This window comes from Lycorma delicatula, chromosome 1 (assembly GCF_047948215.1).
Source record: "Lycorma delicatula isolate Av1 chromosome 1, ASM4794821v1, whole genome shotgun sequence".
NCBI classification, from domain to species: Eukaryota; Metazoa; Arthropoda; class Insecta; order Hemiptera; family Fulgoridae; genus Lycorma; species Lycorma delicatula.
This window is the reverse complement of record NC_134455.1, coordinates 389,181,013-389,203,993: the sequence shown is the minus strand read 5'-3', so window position 1 is coordinate 389,203,993 and position 22,981 is coordinate 389,181,013. Positions and strand designations below refer to the sequence as shown.

Below are 22,981 nucleotides of genomic sequence, written 5' to 3'. Positions count from 1 at the left end.
CTGTAATTGAACATCTTCTCCACAATCAGTTTTATGGCAACCTTTAACAAAATACTGCACACTTGAAAGAAAGAAATACATCACTCTTTAGATTTACAATTAAAAATATTAATTAAACTGAAAATATTACCAGGAACCTGCATAACTTTTCACAAAATCACAAACTGAATGCAATAACTCAATATAGGTAATGAACTGACCTAACATTAGATTGCATATGAACTGACCAGCATGCTTATTTCAATAATGTGATTACGTAATGTCGATTCACTCCCAGAATACCAGGAAACACTTATTATTAATGACTACTAAGTTTCTTTATTACTATAAAACACATTTATATCAACATAAATATACAGAAAATGTTAAAGATCTGTACGCATATAATGGAATTAGACCAAATCTTCCACAGTCGTGGAAGACTGTGGAAGGACTACAAAAGGCCATTATATGCCTATATAATTCTATTGGTCTATTAATTATAGACAATGTTTTTATTTCTCTAGTGTCTTAAGAAGGTATCTACCCTTTAGTCTTAAGCCACTTTCATATCGATACACATTGCTTCTCTGTCACATATGTAATTAAGATATCAAAACTCCTAGGCTACCTACACGATAACATTGTGAGAACAATTGAAATAAATGAAAGAAAAGCCTGAATATAGTTATCCTAAGAAGAAATGCTTAAACTAGTGAAACTGATTAAAGGTATCAAATTACACACAAAGTACATATGAACAAATTACTTATCTAATTCATTTCATCCATTTTTTTGTTTTCCAGTGTTTTAAAACAAATATTTACACCATCATTCTCTAATAAATAGCAATCTATGATCACAACTTTAATTTTTAAATCATTAATTCCCAAAATTAAATCTGTAATTTCCCACAAAAATATCAATTTTAAGTATTTTATTAATAGAATTATGCTGTTCTTTTCATTTTTAAAATACAAAGAAAATGGAAATTACACATAATTGTGGAAGAAAAAATGAATTGAAAATAATGAAATATTTTTTTACTAAATAGCTTTTTTGAATTTTCAACAACTTAGGATTCAACTAAGAAGAATGTTAAAGAATTTGTTACTTTGTTAATTTTTTTCAACTGTACTTCAAATCAAGCTAAGGATATCAAACTACTGATTCTACACACTACCTAAACCAACTATAATCTACATAATAATTAAAATTATAAAAATTTACATGATGAATTGCAAAATAAATAAAATAATTGAGTATTACATTATGTAAAAAAAAAAAATGTTTAACATTCAAGACATAAAGAGGGAATGATAGTGAAGAGTAACAATAAATGAATTTCATCTAAGCCCAATATGTGACCACTAGGTTTAAAACAGATGTTATAACTATACAACATGTCAATGCACTTGATATGTAGTTAGCTGTACAATGGAACACCATCTCTACACATATAACTGCACTCAACATTAACATTTTAATATGCTCTTTTTTTATAATATTACAACTCTTCATATATTGAAAAGTACCATAAGCCAGGGTAACATTTTGGTAGTGCTTTCGCTTATATAACGCATATATAACAGATTGCAATATTTTTTTATTTTAGGAGGGAACCAACTTTATTTGATAATCCATTAGATCTTCCATCTGATTTCAGCCATTAGGCTAATTGTGTATTCACTAGGCTGATCTATACATAGGCAGCCACCCCCACTCCACATCAGCAGTAATAAAGTAAAGATAAACTGGCTCTAAAAGTCTGAATATCTTCAATAAGCAACTAACTGGGATAGACTTAAAGCCACAGAAAAAAGTATGATGAAGAAAGAATCAAGGTATGGAAAATAGTGAGTAGTAATAAGGAATGGTTGAGTACCTCTAGGGCAGCAGATGCCCATTTTGGTCCCAATCCCTTAAACGACTTACGACATTTTTACCCATTTTAAGCAACAGATTATCAATCAATGATTCTGCACTGACCAGCTTAAATATATATCGCTACAAAATCAAACATAATATTGAATCTAAAAATATTTTATCTTTAAACAGTAATACATATTTACAGATAGCCAGAGGAGTAACTCTGTAAGGATAACAATTGAAGTAGCAAAAAACTCCTAAACTTTTAACATTGAAAGTCTGGGAGTTGTGTAAATTAAAATTCCTGTAACCAAAATTTCCAAGTAATGAAAACAATTTTTTTTAAGAAAAGTAGAACTAGTAACAAAAAATGAATGAACTCAGATATTTTAAAAAGATAATTCATTAGTATTTATTAAAAAAATCATGGCCAAATTTATTAACAAGGAATTATCTCTTAAACAATGAGTTATATATTAAATGAAATTTGAGCAAACATATATAAAAAAATCAATTCATTGTTAAAAAAAGTAAAGAATTAATTTCTTAAGAAATGTGAGACTGGCTAAATACAAAAAGATAAAAAGCTGGCAAAAATTTGGATTCTTACCAGACTTTTTAAAGTTATTAACTCTTTTCTCTGAGAACTTTGGCCTTGACAAACTATTACTAAAAAGAAAAATAAGTGAAACATTAAAATACATAAGTATGCAAGTAAATAATTATGCAAGAAAATAATTTTATCTAAATAAAAATCTGAGGAATGGGACTCATATTGGCCACATCCCCCCAACTTCAAGAAAAACTGTAACCAAAATTAAATAGTACTGATGACCCAAATTTAGAAATCATCGTACAGAATCTCACAAAAACTATTAATCTTGAGTGAAAATATCAAGAAAACTATGACTGATAAAAATGCTTATAACCCCTCATCCCTGAATAAAATTGCCCAAATACCCGAAAAGAAATACTTATGTAATGGAATTATCTAATTAACATAAGAATGTGACTTTTGAGTAGAGAAATGACAAAAAGAGATTTTTGCCCCATTTCTTTTTTATGGTAGTTAGAATAAGACCCCAAACATCATTGGAAAGTATGTTAGTTACCTAGGGACAATAAATTAAGTAAAAAAAATTACTTACTCTTAAAATAAAAGTAAAATTTAAAAATATAGACCCATAAAAATAACAAGTAATGAGTAAAATTTGTAAGGGAAAGCAAAAATAATATTAAAATACAGAAAGTGACAAAGATTATGTCAATGTGATAAAAGTAATGACATTTGGTTGATTTTCATGAAGTAAAAAAGCAGTTGTAATCTTGGTAAAGCAAAAAACAAAGTGTTTTTGAAAGATGTCTGTACGCAGAAGGTTTTTAATAGAGTAGACATAGGTTAATATCATGAATAGACATTAACTGTGCCTTATTAAATAGGCATCCTAAGTCGTAGGTTAATAAGTACAAAAAAGAATGTAATTTTTTTTAACTGAATGGTATCACATTACAAAGGATCAACGGTGGTATATGTACCTTGGTAAACTGAAAAACTTACTAATTCAAATGCAGTTATAACATGTTATATCTTTTTGAATAACCCTTAAACATTACTCCATATGATATGTTATTAGTGAACAGTTTGAATTTCACACATTTCCTGAATACTTAGAGCAAATTTAAGGCATTCAAAAAATGTTTGGAATTGCTATGGCTGGACAATTGATGAATGATCTAGTATAAACGCATAACATTACCTTAAACTTTTGAAATGGCACTATGTATTCATATGGCTAATAAGATAAATGGAAAAATTAAATGCAATATTTCATAGGTGGAATTTTTTCCTAAGTTACGCAAATTAAGTGAAATTACTAATTGAAGTACTGTACTAAATGCAAATAATATTTTTCAAATGTACTTGTCCAATATTTTTGTGTGTTTTCAACAGCAATGCATTTGATCCTTTGATAATAACATGATAATACTATTGAAAACATTAAAGAAAAGGTAGAAATTTTTGCATAGATTTTAGTATAGTTATTCTTGTTTAAGTAGTTTTATTAACTTAAACAAGAATATAACAATTAATAATACAATAACTGAATTTACTTTCACTTATATTAAATATTACAATTATTCAATAATTATAGGCTTAATTGAAACTTTCAAATAAACGTGAGTACACTGAGGGGGTGGGGTAGTAGGGAGAGTGGTAAGAAGACGAATATGATTCTTAGTTACAGCAACTTGTTTTTTAATGATTCTGGTTACAGTTTATCAAGGGGTGGGGGAGGTATGGTCAACGTAAGTCCATTCCTTAAACTTTTAAGAAAAAATTAATTTCTTAGATAATTATTTACTTGCATTCTTAAATATTTCACTTAATTTTCTTGTTGCGCAAGAAAATGTTGACGATGAAGTCTTTGGTAGAGAAGAGTCCCATAACTTTCTAAATTTAGCCAGGAAAGTTATTCAACCCTTTGCTGGTTTTTTATCTTTTTTATTTAGTCTCTCATTTTTTTTGAGAAATTAATTCGTCTTCTTCAATAATTTCTTTTAACAACCTATTGATTTTATATTTTTGCTTTCACTTTCACTTTATATATTACTTGTTATATATAATTGTTCTTTAATTGTTTAGGAGATCATTTCATGTTAAAAAATTTTGCCACCATTTTTTAACAAGTCCTCATAAATTTTATTTTCTTTCTAAAAAATCTGTACATATTAACCAATGAATTGTTTGAAATTTAAAATGTTTCATGCTTACATTAAAGTTGAAAATTGTTATTAATTATCTGCAAATATATTAATAAGAACTATGATCAAGCATGTTTTGGTTTTGGATAAAAATTATTAAATTTTTACTGTCAAATGGTAAGGTATTAACCACAGCAGAAGCTGTCATGGAATACTTTCTTTTGACATATAAGAAAGTATCTGTCATCTTGAAGATAAGAAAGTTTTTTAATTCAGAGAATGCATTCCAAATAGTTCTAAAACATCCGAAACTGATATGACTCTTATAGGATTTTTTAATTTGTTTAATGAAGATACCTTTTTTGAAATGACTATTATTTTTAATTCCTGAAATACACGAAATGACAAATAATATCCTAGAAGGAAAAATAGAGATCCTCAGGATGTGAACATAAAAAGAATGCTACTGCAGGGTGAGTTTTACAGTTCATCCTAACAAAAGACCAGCATCTTTTAGCCAGAAACAGTTACTGGTGTTACAAATAAACATTTAAAGCAGCTTGTGATCCTCTACAAAATGATCAACACTGGAATGACTACCTCAGAGTTCGGCACAGTTTATGGATCCCTAACCCTATTAAGAGATGTTTTTGTCATATTGATATTTTAACTGTGAAACTTTCAACCCAAAAAATGTTTGGAACAAATATAAACATGAACCACCTGACCATTCATGCCAGGAAGTATCAATTTCTAAAATATCTTTAATTTAACCTACTTCTCGCAAAAATTGTGGTTTGAAAAAAATCGCTTTAGCAATGGCATCATCTGGAATATTGACTACCTCATTCCAAGAAAGAAGGACAGTCCATTCAATGTTTAAATTGTATTACAACCCTCAAACTCTATAGCACATTGCGTAACATAAAAAAATTCTATGGTGGGAAATGTAATTCAAAATATTCACTAATAGTGTGTTTGTCTTTATTTTTGGTGTTACCACACAGCTAAAAAATTTCATAAGAGGTTTCTAACTCTAGTGTAATACGTGCAACCTTAATGGTAATGGGAGGAATAAATACATTATGTGGAGATTTTTGTCAAACCTTACCAATGGCGATAAGATTGAAAGCTTGCCTAAAATCTTCATACCTCTGGCCAATTATTTTCCTTTAAAATAAGTATCAGGATAATAAAATCTAATTTTATTTATTTATTTACAGGGCAAAAAGGCAAAAGGCCAAGACAATGGCAATGAAAAAAAAAACTATTACAAGGATTTATTATAGTTATATTCTTTATTAAAGTTCTGTGCAACTTTCCCCACAGCCAGCACCATCCAGTTATTATAAGGCAGGTAGCCAAATTTCTCTCATGACCTCTGTACTCCGCCCTAGATGGAACTTCAAAAAGGCTAATTGGGAAAATTTTTCTAGGGATCTGGATAAATGCCTAGGCTGGATACTATCAATCAGCAAAAACTATAGCAGATTTATTGGAGTAGTAACAAGTACTGCTAAGAAGTGCATCCCTAGAAGGTTTTACAGAGAATATATCCCAGGGTATATGGTCCCAAGATAGCGAAGTTCTCTACCGAAGCTTCCTTGAAATGGGGGATCAAGAGGTAACAGATGAGCTTCTCCATAGCCTCGATGCTGCAAGACAACAGAAATGGTGGGAAGCCCGAACTTTCAGACTTCTGAGTCATCATGCATGGACTCTGCTAAGAAAATTAGGAAGCGGATCTCCTATTCAGAGACCAAAAGCAAGTGTCTTCCCAAACACCGTAGCATCCCACATAGTGGCAACATCCAGAGCACCAAGAGAAAGGGCACACACAATTGAGATAAAATGCGAACTAAGAAACTTGAGGAGGAAGGCAAGAGAAACTGCGGAAAATACGCAAAACTTTGGCTGGCCAGATTCTTCACTGACATAATGCAGACTGGTAGTGTGCCTAGAGAGTTCAAGCAATTGAAGGTAGTAGCCATTTTAAAACCAGGGAAACCAGCAAACTTACCTAAGAGCTACTGGCCTATAGCATTGCTATCAGTGACATACAAATTACTAGAAAGGCTTATCTACAACAGAATCTGTCAGAGGATATATGTTATCCCAATTGAACAAGCATGCTTTAGGCCAAAACAAAGTTGCACCGACCAAATTCTCTCGCTCACATATATTGAAGTGGGGTTCCAAAGAAATCTTAAAACCTCTGCTGCATTCGTTGATTTATCGGCCACTTACGACACTGTCTGGAGAGAAGGCATGATTTGTAAGGTCTTCCATGTAATCCCATGCAAACAAACAGCTCGCCTCCTTAATAACATGTTGAACGACAGAATGTTCCAAGTTATCATGGGATCCGATATAAGCTCACTGAGGAAACTCAAGAACGGCCTGCCACAAGGGTCGGTACTTGCGCCTTTCCTTTTCAGCCTCTATGTTGCAGACACGCCAGAGACAAGATCTAAAAAGCATGGCTACGCCAAAGACTGGGTGCTAACAATAAAATGTAAATCATTTGAAGAGTCGGAGGAGGTCCTGATGGCTGACCTGGAGAAACTGGGAAGGTTCTTCCGGAGATGGTGCCTCCAACCAAATGCTAGTAAAACAGAGATGTCATGCTTCCATCTGAGTAACAAGTTCGCTAATACGGAGCTTAAAATTCTATTCGAGAATACATGGCTCTTTCACAATAAGACACCAAAATACCTAGGCATGACACTTGATAGAATGCTTTCATTTAAGAAGCACCTAATGAAAACTGCAGAGAAATTGAAAGCGAGAAACAATATTATGCATAAACTCTGTGGAACAACATGGGAGCATCGGCTTCCACTTTGCGCACATCGGCTCTGAACCCCGGTCTTCTTGGCTGCTGAATATTGTGCGCCAGTGTGGCTTAACAGCCCTTATGTTCATTGAATTGATGCTCAACTTAATAATACTATGAGAATGATTGCTGGGGTTATCAGGTCTACTCCTGTGGAATGGCTCCCGGTATTGAACCACATACTACCCCCAAACCTGCGCCATATGAATGCTCTTGTAAGAGAGTACAAGAAGATTACAGACAATCAAAACCTACCAATACATGAGGACAATTGAGGATGCCAATCGTGGTTGCCTTTGATTCAGAAAGCCACCTATCAAAACAGCAACTGCTGCCACAAAGGATGGATTTAACCTGACGCCTGGCGTCAAGAATGGACCACAAAGCAGAATAACCAAATCCCATGTATTACTCAAAGGCCGCCGGGTTTTGACTTGCTACGTAAGACATGGTCAACGCTAAACAGAATACGAACTCAGCATGGTAGGTGCGCCTATTTCCTGTATAAATGGGGTAAAACACCAACGCCTCTTTGTGAGTGCGGTGAAAATCAAACTGTTAGAAACATCACAGAAGTTTGCCCTAGGATAGCTTATGAAGGGAATCCTGAAGATTTCCTGATGGCAACTCCAGAATCAGTAGCATATATTAATTTGATAAATCTTTGTTTGTAATTTTGATTGTAATTGGTGTTGTGTTTTGGTGCCATGCTAAATAAATAAATAGTTATGTTTTACAATTTTTTAATGTTCATTTAAAATATATACGTATAATATAATATATAATATAATAAATAATATATATATATATAATAATAATATATATTAATATATAATCATTAATAAAATTCTTACTTGGTTGAAAAAAACCTTATTCTATTAAAATTGTCTACCACAATAATCAGAATTTTCTTTGTCAGTGAAATGGATCGCATATTGTAAATAAAACTGCAAAAATTTCTAATATTGCATAAGGGAATACATGACTGTACTTCATTTAGTACAGGATTGTATCTATGTAATACTTTATGAAAAAATTGTACATCAATGTATTTTCTGTAGCATGCAAGAGATAGTAAATTATAAATTAACTTCAGCTGTTGTTTGTCAAGATATTGAAGATGAAATTTGTGGGAAAGCAAAGAAAAATGTTTTTCTGGATATATTCAATGTTTTACAAAGTATAATCTGATAATTCCAGGTGGAGATGCAATATTCGAGTATACTTAAAGAGCAGGATGCTAGTGTGTGGATCAATAAAAAGTCTCGCAAGCCATTTCAACAACCAAGATTTCACTTCACCCTGCTCACAATCCTCTCCCAGGAAAAGTATAGCTTAAGAGAAAAATACAGCCTCAAATAACAAAAGATGCCTACACTGGCGACGGAATCTACAATAGTACTTTTGTTAACATCATTAACAAAAACTAAAAACAGCAAAAGGCCAAGATTGGAACCCTATGTAACTCCAGATGTTGCGTAGAATTCATGATGGGAAATATATCCAGCATATTTAGCAGCAAAAGTTCTACCCCTCAGGCATGAAGAATTCCACTAATGAGATGCTCACCAAATCCAAATCTGGCCAACTTCTTCAAGAATAGGTAGTGTGATATTTTATCAAATGCCACACTACCTATTCTTACTCAATGCTGTTTGAAAGTCAAAATAGATGGTGTTCACCTGGTCTATGGAACAGTTCTGCATGAAAACATGTTGAGAACATGTTAAAACATATTAAGAGAACAATATATCTGAGTGAATCAAAATTTAAAACAATGAGCACAGCATGGAGGATTCAACAATTAAATGTTTGCATGCTTAATGATTATAATGTTAAAATAAATAATTTAGAACACTCACTACTTTATTCATAATCTTGCAAATTAATTTTCAAAATATAAAAAAAAATTAAAAAGTAAATTAGATTTTGCAATTATGTACTAACCCTATAATGTGTTTATTACTTCATAAGAGTCTATTTCCAAATCTTATAACATTCACATTTTAATTTTGACCATAAAAAGGACTGTAATAATGAACAAACGTATCTTAAGTATTAATATTATAATTGGTACTTTGACATACTATAAATTTTCATAGAGGAATAAACTTTAATAATTGATAACTTTAGGAGGGAATTTTGCAGTCTTTGAATATGAAATATTTATATAATTTCAGTTTATGAATAATAATTATAAGAAGTGAGATAATTGTTAGAAAAATTAATAATTAGAGGAAGTCAAATAAACATTTTGAAATGTATAAAAATTTATGTATAAAATCAACTAAGTAACTATTAAAATACAAAGAAGCAGTTTTTAATAACGATATGAATTTAATTTTTTATTTCCCTTAACACAAATAACTGACAATAAATGAATATGAATGGATACTGAATTACAAAACAATTAAGCATAAATTTTATCATTATTAGTATTTATAATCAACTTTCTTACATAATCAATATTTGTGAATTTAACATAATGGACCATGAACAAACTAATATTTAAGATATTTTAAAACAAATCAACAAAGAATAAATATATTTAAAATTAAGAAAAAGAAAAAACTATAATCTATATTAAAAATAATCATCTAATAGGTTTTATTTTAGATAATTACTAATGCTACCAACTAGAATAACCATCTGCACAATCAATTTCTAAATAAACATGAATGAATTTTTATTCTAGGAATCAGAAATAAACAAAAGTAGCCTGTGGATATTATGACTACAAGTATATTATCTGCACTGCAACGTATATATGTAATGTGTGGAATTGCACATATTCTATATAGAATAAATTTTAATGAGAAAGATGAAATTTTATTTTATCAATATAGGATAAAATGATAAAATGCTACTCCTCTGCTGGAATTGAACCTGAGATAGCTGATTTAGAAGCAGTCATGTTGACTTCTACAAAATTAACATTTCAATAGGTCTTATTGTAACACTTTAGTAAAATCAATACAATACATTAACACTGACAATAAATATGTGTTGTGTCTAAGCTACACATAAAACAAAAATTTCTACTGTTTGTAAATCATGAAATGAATTGTTGGGTGCATTTTAAGGAGATAACTACTGATCTGCAATGGGATTTACAGTCCATTGTGAGGTAATAATATAAACTGAAAATTCACATTTTTTTCAGTAGGTAATATAGTTTTCTGAAAGAGCTTAAAAAATTAGTTTCTTGATGCAGTATGAAAAAGCAATGTTATAAATCATAATTAATGCTACAAAAGCATCAGAAATTGTTCAAATTTTGTTTAAACTGGTGTCAGAATATCTCTGCTACATGAGTGGAATATGATAAAAAAATTTGACAAATCCCCAGTACATGTAGACAAATGATAACATTTCAAAGATACACATAAAACAAATGCTATCTTAAGACACACAACATCAGAAATAATTAAAATTCAGTCATTTTTAAAATTAAAAGTCCTCAATTATACCTTAAAACAATAGAAATTGCAGTTATATTTGAAAGACTCCACGTTCTAGTGGTGAACGCGTCTTCCCAAATCAGCTGATTTGGAAGTCGACAGTTCCAGCGTTCAAGTCCCAGTAAAGCCAGATATTTTTACACGGATTTGAATACTAGATCGTGGATACCGGTGTTCTTTGGTGGTTGGGTTTAATCACACATCTCAGGAATGGTCGAACTGAGAATGTACAAGACTACACTTCATTTACACTCATTACATATCATCCTCTGAAGAATTATCTTAACGGTAGTTACCGGAGGCTAAACAGGAAAAGAGAGAGAGTAAATTTAGTTAAAAAGTGGATGTGGGCAGACCAAAAGAATCCAGTGCACATTTTCTGGACTTAAAAAAAAAGAAAAAATAAGCTATTTTTTTAGGTATGATGTGTGGAATCTCTGAAAGGAATTACGAACTACATGCTAATGTGTCCTACTTGCAGAATATGATTAAAAAATGAATTTTATTCAAAACAAATGTGAATGTTCATTGCTTATAAATATGGACGTACTGGGAACATTGATCTATTACACGCAGAATTCTCCAAAAACTAAAATTTCTGCTCTATTAAATAATTTAGAATAAATATGCTATTCTTAAAGAAAAAATATTTGACAGAAACATTTCACAAAAAAACCATTCTTTTTTTCTCCAAAAAGATATAAGTGTACGCAGAAGTACATTATAACTTACAATATTAAATTACAAACGTTACATATCTTAATTTTAGATGATAAGATTATTTAAGTACATATAGCTTCATTAAAAAGACACAAGACACAATAATATTTTTATTTACATTTAAAAAGTACTTTAAATAAAATACCATAAATTAATATTTACCTATATGTTTAAATGAATAAACAGATCACAGACAGAACATATCTGTTCTTAAAAAAATCTACTGTGAAAATTTGGCAGTCATTTGATTACATTTGCTCCGTAGAATGTTGTGCTACAAGATAAATTTCGTTATTATCCTAATTTTAATATTAGATACAAAAACACTGTTCTATCTAATAATAATTGTTATAATTACTTATGTAGTGTTTAAAACAGAAGAAATATTTACAATACATAATATTTTGTTAAAAAATAAATAAAAGATGTTCCTCATTGTAATAATTACTTTATCAGAAAAAAAACTTTTTTTATTAATTTTAATTGGTCGTGATTACTATCATCATTAACCTCTAAATTCCAAAAGTATGCATATACCATCACAGGAATTTCTGTTTATGTAATATATTGTTTTAAACACAATATCATATGATGGATGCTTGATTACAAGGTATTTGGTTTGTTTAAATAACCTTTTACAAGAGACAGTGGTTCTCTGGTTTGTATTCAATGTGTAAGTTTTATGATGCAATAATGACATGTTAAAACTTCAGGATTGTTAAACTTTACTATTAATTCATTTAATAAAGTAAAAAAAAATGCAGCTAGGCTGAAGCCCAATTTGATGATTATGAGAGATGAATGTTTTATATTTTATAATTAGCGCACAATAAAATAGTTGCATACATATAACAACATTACACAAAATTAAATTTATACAACCTGAATCTTTACTATCAGTAAACAGCATTTTTATTATTGGAAGTTTAAGAAAATCATAGAAATTTCAACAGTGAAATTGTCAGCTTGAGATACTCAAATACTTTTTTTTTTAATTATACTTATTTCTTTTATTATGTTATGACATATATAATACTAGCATCCCCGTCGCAGCTTCGCCTGTGCTATATGGTTATTTTGTTCTCCATCAAGGCCAGGTGATAATTAGACGGCTTGGCTCACCTATCTCGTCCTTCCTGTCTAGTCAGAGGACTCTGTCCCTTGGATGCTGCTGTGTTCATTGAGTCACACTTGTGAGAATAAAACGGTAAATAAAAATTAAAGCCTGTTCAATTTATAAAAAATATCAGTGTATTGTAATTTCTTCAGAACAACAGCTTAGTAAGTACAGGACCTGAAACTTTGAGTGAGCTAAGAATGTGGGTTTGAAAACCAACAGCCTCCATCTTAAAAATATTAGTTATAACTGGCTACCTGTGCTTTGCATAGGTAAAAATATATTTTGTCTGTTGTTAGCATTACCTGACAAACACCACTTAGTGATCGTACTTCATTATTCACTTTAAAGTTTTTTATTTTATGTTTTTTAGTTGAGTAATCGGAAATAGGTACAGCCAATAATATGACAGTGGCAGTCATATTTATTTAAGTGAGATATATATTTATTAACACATATTAAGTCACATATTAACAGATACAGTGGCTATGTTGGTTGAGCCGCCACACTGTACGCTATCACACCGCTTAAAAAATTAAAATTAAAAAACCTGAAAATGGTTTTTAGATATTTTCTGAAGAATATTTGCAAACACCAAACTAGTAAATATCTTGTTTAATATAGTCAGAAATGGAGAAAATTTGCAATCATTGTTGAAATATTTTTATTTAGAAAAATCTAAAAATTGGTTTTTAGATATTTACATGAAAATTACACACACCAAAAATCAAGTTGATGTTTTCATCTGTTATGGAGAAATTAAAAAATAAAAAAACAGTAAATTTTATTATTATTCAATTTTAACCCTTTAAACTCAGAATTTCAAAAAATTCTTTCTTGGGGTGTACTTGCACAATAAGAACATGTATACAAATTTTCATCAATTTATCTTCAGTAGTTTTTGCTGGATGTTGATAAAACAGTCAGTCAGGACAAGTTGCTTTATAGGTACAGATATATGTTAGTAGTACATTCTATCTTATTTCAGTTTAATTTCTTTATTCTTATTTAACTAAGATCCATTTTTTAGATTAATTTTAACTAGCTTCCATTTCCTATTTTAACATTTAGTTACAATTTAGAATGGTTTTCATTTAATTATAATTTACATGATTAATTTACTAAGGTAGAGTTACATTTATATTAATACTATATAATATTATACTCTAACATTTATATTAAAATTAACTTTAAAATTCACTTTAAAATTTTTTTAAAGTGAGTTTGATGTTAACCATTATACTTATGTCAGCTAGTAAAATTACTCGTACATAAAATCTGTGAATATAATCTGTTAATTAAGCTGCCAATGATCAGTGAGCTAAATGCCTGTATTGAAATAGACAAGATGTAGTTTATGAAAAGAAAATACAACTGAGGAAGAATATTAACTATATGATGAGTGTATGAATTAGCTTCAAAACATAGGATTGTTTCATTGTAATTCTGCCAAACATTGCTGCAACTTTAGTGACATTAATAAATATGTATGTCACTTCAGCTACTACCCAGATGTTTTTGGGTGAATAAGGGACTTACTGCAGCCTATTCCAACTGTATGAACTCTCACTGTAAACCACAGATGACATTTTGTTGATCCTGTGATGTAAGCTAAGTCATGAGAGCTAAGTACAAAGATGGTACTGATTTTTTGATAAAATAATTGAAAATATTGTTAAATTCATCCTTTTCAAATAAATTTTTATGTATCAGAATTTATAGTATTTTCATCAGCTGCCAGGCAGAACCGAAACAAATATTGGTTTAAATTTACATGGTTGGAGAGCACTCAGGCTCCCATTGCCCTTTAAAATGAAGGAGAGGCATACCATCCCCCCAAATCCTGTATAAACTTATACAAAGATCTTCCTTTAGTCGTGGCATGCCATTCTTGCTGCCATGCTTCTATCACAAGGCTGTAAAGCCTCCTCCGCAGGTGGGAGATGGGCAACTGTTTGAAATTTAGAACCATTGAGATCACCATTCTGCTCCAGTACAGGCCCAGCTCGAAACCACATCCCAAATACCTTGGCCTACCTGCCTCTTCACAATTTCCATATGGCCACCAATTTTCACCACTAAATTGATTGGAAGAACCTTTCCCAATACAATGGTAACCTTGTAGAAGGTTTTTTAAAAATAACAGTGCATACAATTAAGGCTCAGCGCTGAGGACTCCTTAAATTTTGAACAAATGCTTGGTTTCTTTCCAACCTTTGCGCCCAAACGGACGCCACATAAGACGCCCTTCTCTTGAACAACTTTATCAAGGATGTAGCGGCAAAATCTAGGTTTGTGCAATTTTACCAATTTGTACAGCTCAGACACATACATACATCGGCACATACATTTCACAAACCAATCTTTCATATCTTGTTTTCTGCTCTTTGAGTTAGGGATTTTATTGATTTAAATATTATGATAAGGAGCATTGTCTATTACTAAAATACTCCTTGACTCAAAATTTTGCAGCAATTTTTTTCTTTCATCCATTTCATAAACATATCACTGTTAACATTATCATGATAGGCCCCAGTCTGATTTGTCATGTTTTTTCCATGTTTTCAAGACATTTGGGATGAAACTTTTTCTCTGCTAGCATAAATAATTATTAATCTGAACCCTTTAGATTGGACGTCAGACACTATTGTTGGAATTGTCTGACCACGATTGACTTTTAAGATGACTACTAAATATGTATGGTTCACTGAGATAAATTATGGGCCGTTCTTGATTTCTGAAATTCTTTATTGCCCTCAGAAAATAAATTTTTTGTTCAAGAGTAACTGGTATTTCAATTAATAGTTTTCTGTTATTCTGGGTCCTTCTCCATTTGAAACCAAGATTCTTCAGAATATATTTCAAACTGCTTTTTTGCCCTTCAAAGTTAATACTCTCTCGTAGCTCTTGTAATACAATTTTCACTGTAGGAAGGCAATGTTTTTGCAGGTGAAAATTATAAACTATTTGTCTTACCATACATTTATCAAAATTATCCAGTCCTGTGATACACCTTTTAAAAGTCAGTCGTTTGAAAAATGTTTTATTTCGTTGTCATCACTATCTTTTTTTTTCAGTTTGGTAATAATTGTTGTCACACATGCTCAGACACACCACATACTGCAGCAGTTCTAACTTGAGCCTTTGATAAAGGAATTGTCACAGCCTTGTTATCTGCTTCTTCCTTCATAAACTTGTAAATGTTAGAAATAATTTCTCTGCCTTGACTATGAATGATGTGTCCTTTCAATTTCCATTGAATACCGCATATAAAAACTATTATCCATTCAGAAATATAAGGTAACTTAAAATGATTTACCTAATTCCAAATATCTATATATTAGAAGTCCTAAAAACAGTAACATTTAATAAAAGATTGACTATTAACTTTTGTATTTAACTTGTAAGTGATCTATTTGATTTCTTTAGTTAAATGAATATCAAAATGAAAGTCAAATTCCTGTCATATTTGTTCTAACAAGTCTACTGAAACTAACAATATAGCAATAACCATTCAGACTGTAACCAATGGTAGCACAATCACAGCTTAATGTCCAAAAAGAAGAAAAACGCATGGCATAATACGTAAAGGCCTAAGAGGCCAAGTCATGATATCTGCTGTGACTAACTCCAATAAAAGGATGCATTTTACTGAAGTAAGAATAAACATACACATGCCAATGAGGGGCTATCTAGTAGCAAAATTTTTGTTTAATTCTGATAATACAAATCATATATCTATCCAAATACAAATGATTGGTTGCTGTCTTTTCATGAAAAAGGAAGTCATTATACAAGTTTAGTGCATGTAGATTTTCCCATACAAAATCACTGTGACACCTTCACCTTATCACTTAAATGAAACTTGTTTCATCACTAAATACAGTATAAAGAGTAAATAATTTCTTCTACAGTTTCATGAATTATAAAATAAAATACCAGTTTTAGTAACTTCTCCATTGGTATTGTAGCTTGAAACAGCTTGAAACTTATATGGTTTCATTACCTAATAATGCCTCAAACAACAAACACATAATCTACGGATTCTCAATACTGACTAGCTCAGCAAGCTGACTTATAGAGCTACACTGAAAACTGTTTTAGATTTATCTTATCTTATGAAGCTGCTTGCAGCAATGATGCATGCCCTCTGAATACCCCAATGAATTAACTCCGTATAAAATTCACCATTAATCACAATTAAAAAAAACCTGCTACACACAAAGAGCTTGGACTGCTTCCAGACATCACTTTCTCAGAAAAATTGTGAATATCAGAATTAGCGGAAACATCAAATGGTAACCCAGCAAAACTCAATAACCTCTTTCATTTGATGTATATGTGGTTGATAAGTACAGAAGAGATTTATTAAAATCAGGTGAATCACTAAAATTTCCTTGTTGAATAATTTGTGATTTTATATCTGACTACTTTTAATTTTTTTAACTGAGGACCATTATTACTAGTGTTGTAAAATTTAAATATAATTAAATAGAAGTTAAAATAAGATTAAAAAATACCTTATGCCATCCTTTTAATGGCCATTTTCTTTTTTTATGTAAGTACCCAGTCAGAACCTCTGGTTTCTTTTCAAACCTTTGACCATCTCTAAGGCCTTCCAGGATTTCCCACTCAGATCCACTTCTGTTTACCCGTTTATTAACTGGAAAAAACAACAGATAAACTAGGTCATAAAAAAAAAATTAAGACATATGTTTTTTAACATTTTTAAAATAACAATGAAACAAACAGTTCTTGGATATCAACAACCTACGATTTTAGTAGTATTATTTATCATACACGACATTAGTCGTCCTAAACAAAGTTCTGAGCTTTTTGTTTCTTAAATTAATAACTTCACCATCTATCTCATCAGAACTTTTATTTCACTCCCTCTTTCTAAATAATCAGTCTGACATGCTCTTTAAGATACATAAAATAAGATAGTAAGGAAAGTAAAAAAAAGGTAAAGAGTAAAATATAAAAAAAGATAAAGAGTAAAAAGTAAAAAAAGATAAGCTAAATAAATTTTTAAGCCACTAATTGGAACCCTTCTGACACTTTCACCTAGGAAATTCAAACCTGAATCACTGAACAGCCCAAAAATAGTCACTATCCTACACCGTAAGAAAAACAAATATAATAGCTGACTCAATTATCAACTACCTATCCAAGAATTCTGTTTAAGAAGAAAGATAAAGAAAGATGAAAATAATCAACAAAGAAAGGGAGTGGCAGTCTTCTAGAAATTGAAGTACTTCACAATCTGCCTAAAATCTAAGCATGTTAACATTGCATGTGATATAGATAGATATAGCACTTGCAATTTTCAATATAGAAGTAGAATTGATGGCTAGTCAATAATATGTAAATACAAACAGTATGACTGGAAAAGGCTCTCCACATTGTTTAACTATGGCGATAGACAAGTTGATTTATAAAACTTGGATTCAATATTTGCAATTTTTCCTGACTTCACAATCTTCAAATTCCAGGGTTCTTGTTTTGAGACATTGCAGATGTAATGAAAACATCAGTGTCAGCAGATCTTAACTTTGGTAATCTACAAGAATTAATTTACTAAGCACAGCTTCAGGAATTTGAAATGTTTTATTATTTATTTAAGTTACTACAAATACAGTATCAGAGTTTAAACTAAATTCAAATTCTAAACCTTCCAAATGAAAAACTGAAACTCCTATCCTGCCAAGAAAGTTATTCTAGACCTTATACCCTTTAAATTCAGGATGCTACTCCACTGAATGTGGCAAATTATCAAGTTGTTAAACTATGCTAATCTGCTATATTAGGGTGTAAGTATTTGCAGCTTCCCAACACCCAATATAAATGCAGACATTAAATAATCTATAAGTGTAATTTAAAGCACTTGGTAATTGTGTCTTTCTCAACTGTTAGCTTGGTTGTTTAACTTATAAAAATATATCTAAACTAATTAAACAAAACTTGCAAGATTGTTTTACTTTTCCTGAGATTAAACACTGCACTATATCTTATTTCAAATTTTCTTGAACATCTCAATCTCTTTGTTGGTAAAATATTTTTTTCCCATTTACTCTTAGGATGCATTTAAAGAATAAATTTCTAAAGGTAAATAAATAAGGTCTATATCTATAACAATTTTTAAATAAATAGTTTTTTTTAAATGTTTAGTTTTTAAACAATTACAAAAAAATAAAATATAAAATTAAGAGAGTACATCACGTAATATTATGTTGATCAGCTGATCATTCAGTTTAGCAAGTTTAAAAGAAAACACACTGAAAAAAACAATAATTTTTTTTGTTTTTATTTCACAGTTTATTTCCTTAGAATGTTTACTTTTGATGTAACTAACAAATAGCACTAATATTTTAATGAACCTACCACTACAGTAAAGACTTTTTCTAATATATTTTAAATAAAAAAGTTTGGCAATTTATAAAACTGCATAATATTTCTAAGGGAAAATTGCACATACTCCTACATAATGCTTTACAATCATTCAGTGAAATGTCACTGCCAAGAATACTGAGGAAATGGAAACTTTATGACCAAGTGAGTGTGTGTCATTTGTTAATTTGTGTGCTTATTTCTTTCTCCTATTAAATAAAGTTTAATGTGTTTTGGAATCGATAATCAATGCGTAATAAGGTTTGACGTTCTCAGAATAATTGTTACCATTAATTTATTCTGTTATGTGTAAATTTCTTTCTTTTAAATTCAGTTGTAGGTTAAGGAGATTAAAAAATTGTGTTTCATTATTGCATGCATTTTTCCAAGCATTTAATATAGAATGAAAAGCAAAAAAAAAAATTATTTTATGATAATTAACATATAAGAAGATATAGAAAATGAGAGATCGCATTACTACCAACTTATTAATATTTTCACTAGATAACAAAAAAACTATTATGAATTACATATGTGTTTTTCCTAATCCACAGTAAAATCATTATATAGAAAAAAATATTAAACAAAAATAGAATCAGACACAATCTGATTTTTACATTTTGTTTTTTAGGTGAAGCTTATTTTCTTGAAAAATGGAACAGGGTTTATGAAAAATCATAAAAGTTAATCCTTAATCTAATCTTCAGAATACACAACTTCAACAAGTACAATTAGATAATAACACACCAAATATTTTTTTTTCATATGTAAACAATAAAAAATACAATTAATCAACTGAAAAAAAATTTCTTTTAACTAATCATCATACCAAAATAAAAAACAAATAGCAACAGCAGAATATTACAAAAAAGTATTTTATAGCCTAAAATTATTTCAACCATTATTCATTTAACTAAATCTATATTACAGTACTTAAACAGCAGCAAAAATGTTATACAACTAATGGAATTAAAAATAGTTTCTTTAAGATATTATTTATTTTATTACAACAGCAATATATTATGTTTAGATTGCATAAGATATAAAATATAAATGCAGATTTCTCACACAAGGACATAAGCAATAAACAAATTCTATTCACAAAACTTAATTTTTAGTATTAAGAAAGAATACACTAATCTCCGAAACAGCATTTCTTTAATAAACAAACACTTCTTCATTAAACAAAATATATATATATCCTTTTTACCATAGTTCTACAAATGAAAAAAAAAATTTACACAATTTCTGCTAAACTAATAACAAGGCAAAATAAATATATGTTCAAGATGAAAATTTAATAAAAACTAACTAGCTGAATTACCCGAAGTTCCTTCTGGAATTCGTTTTTCTCTGTAACCAGTATGGAATTTTATGGTAAAAATTATGATAAAAACAGATTTTCTTCAAAATATTATTTTTTTTTATTTTCTTTTTATACTCTGCTTGTTAAGTCACATCATTTATGAAATTTACATTTTATACTGCTAAATTTGCTGAAAATTTGATGAGGCTTTAATTTTTCTGTAGATATTTTTTACTGTGATAAGAATCATTAAATGATAAAAACACTTTTTCATCAAGAACGAAGCAGGATCCCCAAGAATATTTCAATTTGTGAAAGTTCCATTAAAATCTCTTTCATGATAATCTTGAATGTAAACAGACTGGTAACTATTTAAAACTGAATAATTTTAATTTCAAATAAAGGTAAAAACAGTACACATACAAAAAAAAAAATTGGTTGTAGCAGACAGTCATGTTTACAATATGAATACTGGAGTACGGGCTAAAATCAGCGTTGAAGAGTCTGACTTTTAGTGTACGTGTACTCTTTCTTAAATCAGCAGCTCAAAACAAAGTTAATTAAGATAGATGCTAACTAAACATTTTGATTAATATTTATAAACTGCATAAAATAATATACATAATATTTTTCCCATTTAAATTTAAATAATATTAAAAATATGGCAAAAACTTAATAAACAAAAAAGTACCGATCAAATTCGATAAAACACAATAAAACAAATATAGTAAGCATGAATTGCATTTTTAAACATGAAGTTAAATATTAGTTACTAAAGAAAACAATTAGCATTATACATCAAAGGAAAGCAAATACTGATAATAGAAATAGTGGAAGAAAAAATTATTCTTTAAGGCATGAAAACAAGTGAAGAATTGTAAAAAAAATATATCAAATTATTGAATGTAACAGCAAGCCACAGATTTTTCTTACTTAACTTTACTTTTTCAAATTGTAATATCAAAGGTATTTTGTATGATCTTAAAATTGATCCTTAGATTTGTTTCCACTGCAAGGCTTAATACATTAATGGATAATGTAATCTCATAAATAATGAGATTATTTTAAATATAATAATTGGTTATACTAAAGATGTATTTTCTAATGGTGGTATAGATATATTCTCTCTTATAATGGCTTTTCAGTTCAGGCAGACTTGTTCTAGATTCCTTAGCCGAGTTTCCACTTTTTGAATGCTACGTAAAGTACAGCATTCAAAAGATCTATAATAAATAACCAGTTATTGTTGTACATTTTTTCAGACACCCTAACAAACTAGGAGCCGTTTCATATGTTTAATGCTTTCCTTACTAGCTTTTTAATTTTGATAAACGGAACTGTGATTACTAGTGACTTCAATGTAGACCTGCCGACAACTATTAGATATGACAAGATACTACTGATTTCATTGTAACATCAATGTACCAATGCAAATTACAAATAACAATTTTTGAATGGATTTAATGATGAAAAGTTTTTAAACTCTTACCAAATTAATCCTTTTGTTTTAGAAACAAACCTCTCAAACCAAACTGGTGAATTGATTTGTCATAATGCTACAATTTTGTCATAATGGGAATAACTTTCTGTAGAAACAAAAATGAAGCAAATATTAAAAAGGGGTATAACAGGGCTGTATATTGTCATCTATATTTGATCTACTTATATACTCTAATAGAATTAGAGAAGTGAGTGTAGGTGTAAATATTCATGGAGGAAGAATTGACATGTTAATATTTTCAGATGATGTAGCTGTAATTGCAGAAAGCAAAGAGGACTTGCAATGAATTTTAACTGTTACGGATAGGGTACTGAAAGAAAAATTTCACATGTGTATGGCCATAAAACCAAAATACTGGTATGCACTAAAAAAAGGATGACTAGAACAACAATAAAACTCAGAGATGAGACTATTCAGGAAGTGGAAGAGTTTACATATTTGGTAAGTAAAATAACAGGTGATAGAAGAAGCAACAAAGAAATAGTGAATAGAATACACCAGGAAAATAATGCCTATAACAAAATCAAAAATCTTTTTACAGCAAATAATATAAGCCTTGATTTGAGAAAACAACTGAGAACATCTATGTGGTGTATTGCATTGTATGGTAATGAGTCATGGACAATTGGGGAAGAGGAAAAGAGGAGACTTTTGCCTTTTGAAGTATGGTGTTGCAGAAGGATGATGAAGATAAGTTGGATGGAAAAAGCATCAAGCGAGGAGATTTAAGAGAGAGAGTTAATGAAGAGAAAAGCTTTTTGAAAAAATTAATATTACACATTCCTGTTAATAGGAAATAGCTAATAGGAAAACTTGTTAGGCACTAGGGTCTAGTTAAGAGAATGATAGGACAAGTGGAAGGGAGAAATTGTAGGGGAAGGCCTCTGTTGTAGTTCCTAAAACAGATAATGTACAATGTACAATAAACAATAGCTAAAGAGAAAGGCTGATAAGCAAGAAGAGTAGAGAGATAATGACAACCAGCCTATGGGCTGTTAATCAAAATTAGAAGAATGGTAAAAAATATAATCAAGCTGAAAGACTCAACATTTCTGAGAAAGAAATACCAAACAGCTTCAGACTCTTTTAATCAAGAGTT

At 29.9% G+C, this 22,981-nt stretch overlaps 1 pseudogene; it reads right to left on the bottom strand.

The window, feature by feature from the left end:
* LOC142317991 (TATA-binding protein-associated factor 172-like) overlaps positions 1 to 17,321 on the bottom strand; it is a 128,507-nt pseudogene extending 111,186 nt beyond the window's left edge.
* Positions 17,322 to 22,981: the final 5,660 nt, after the last annotated feature.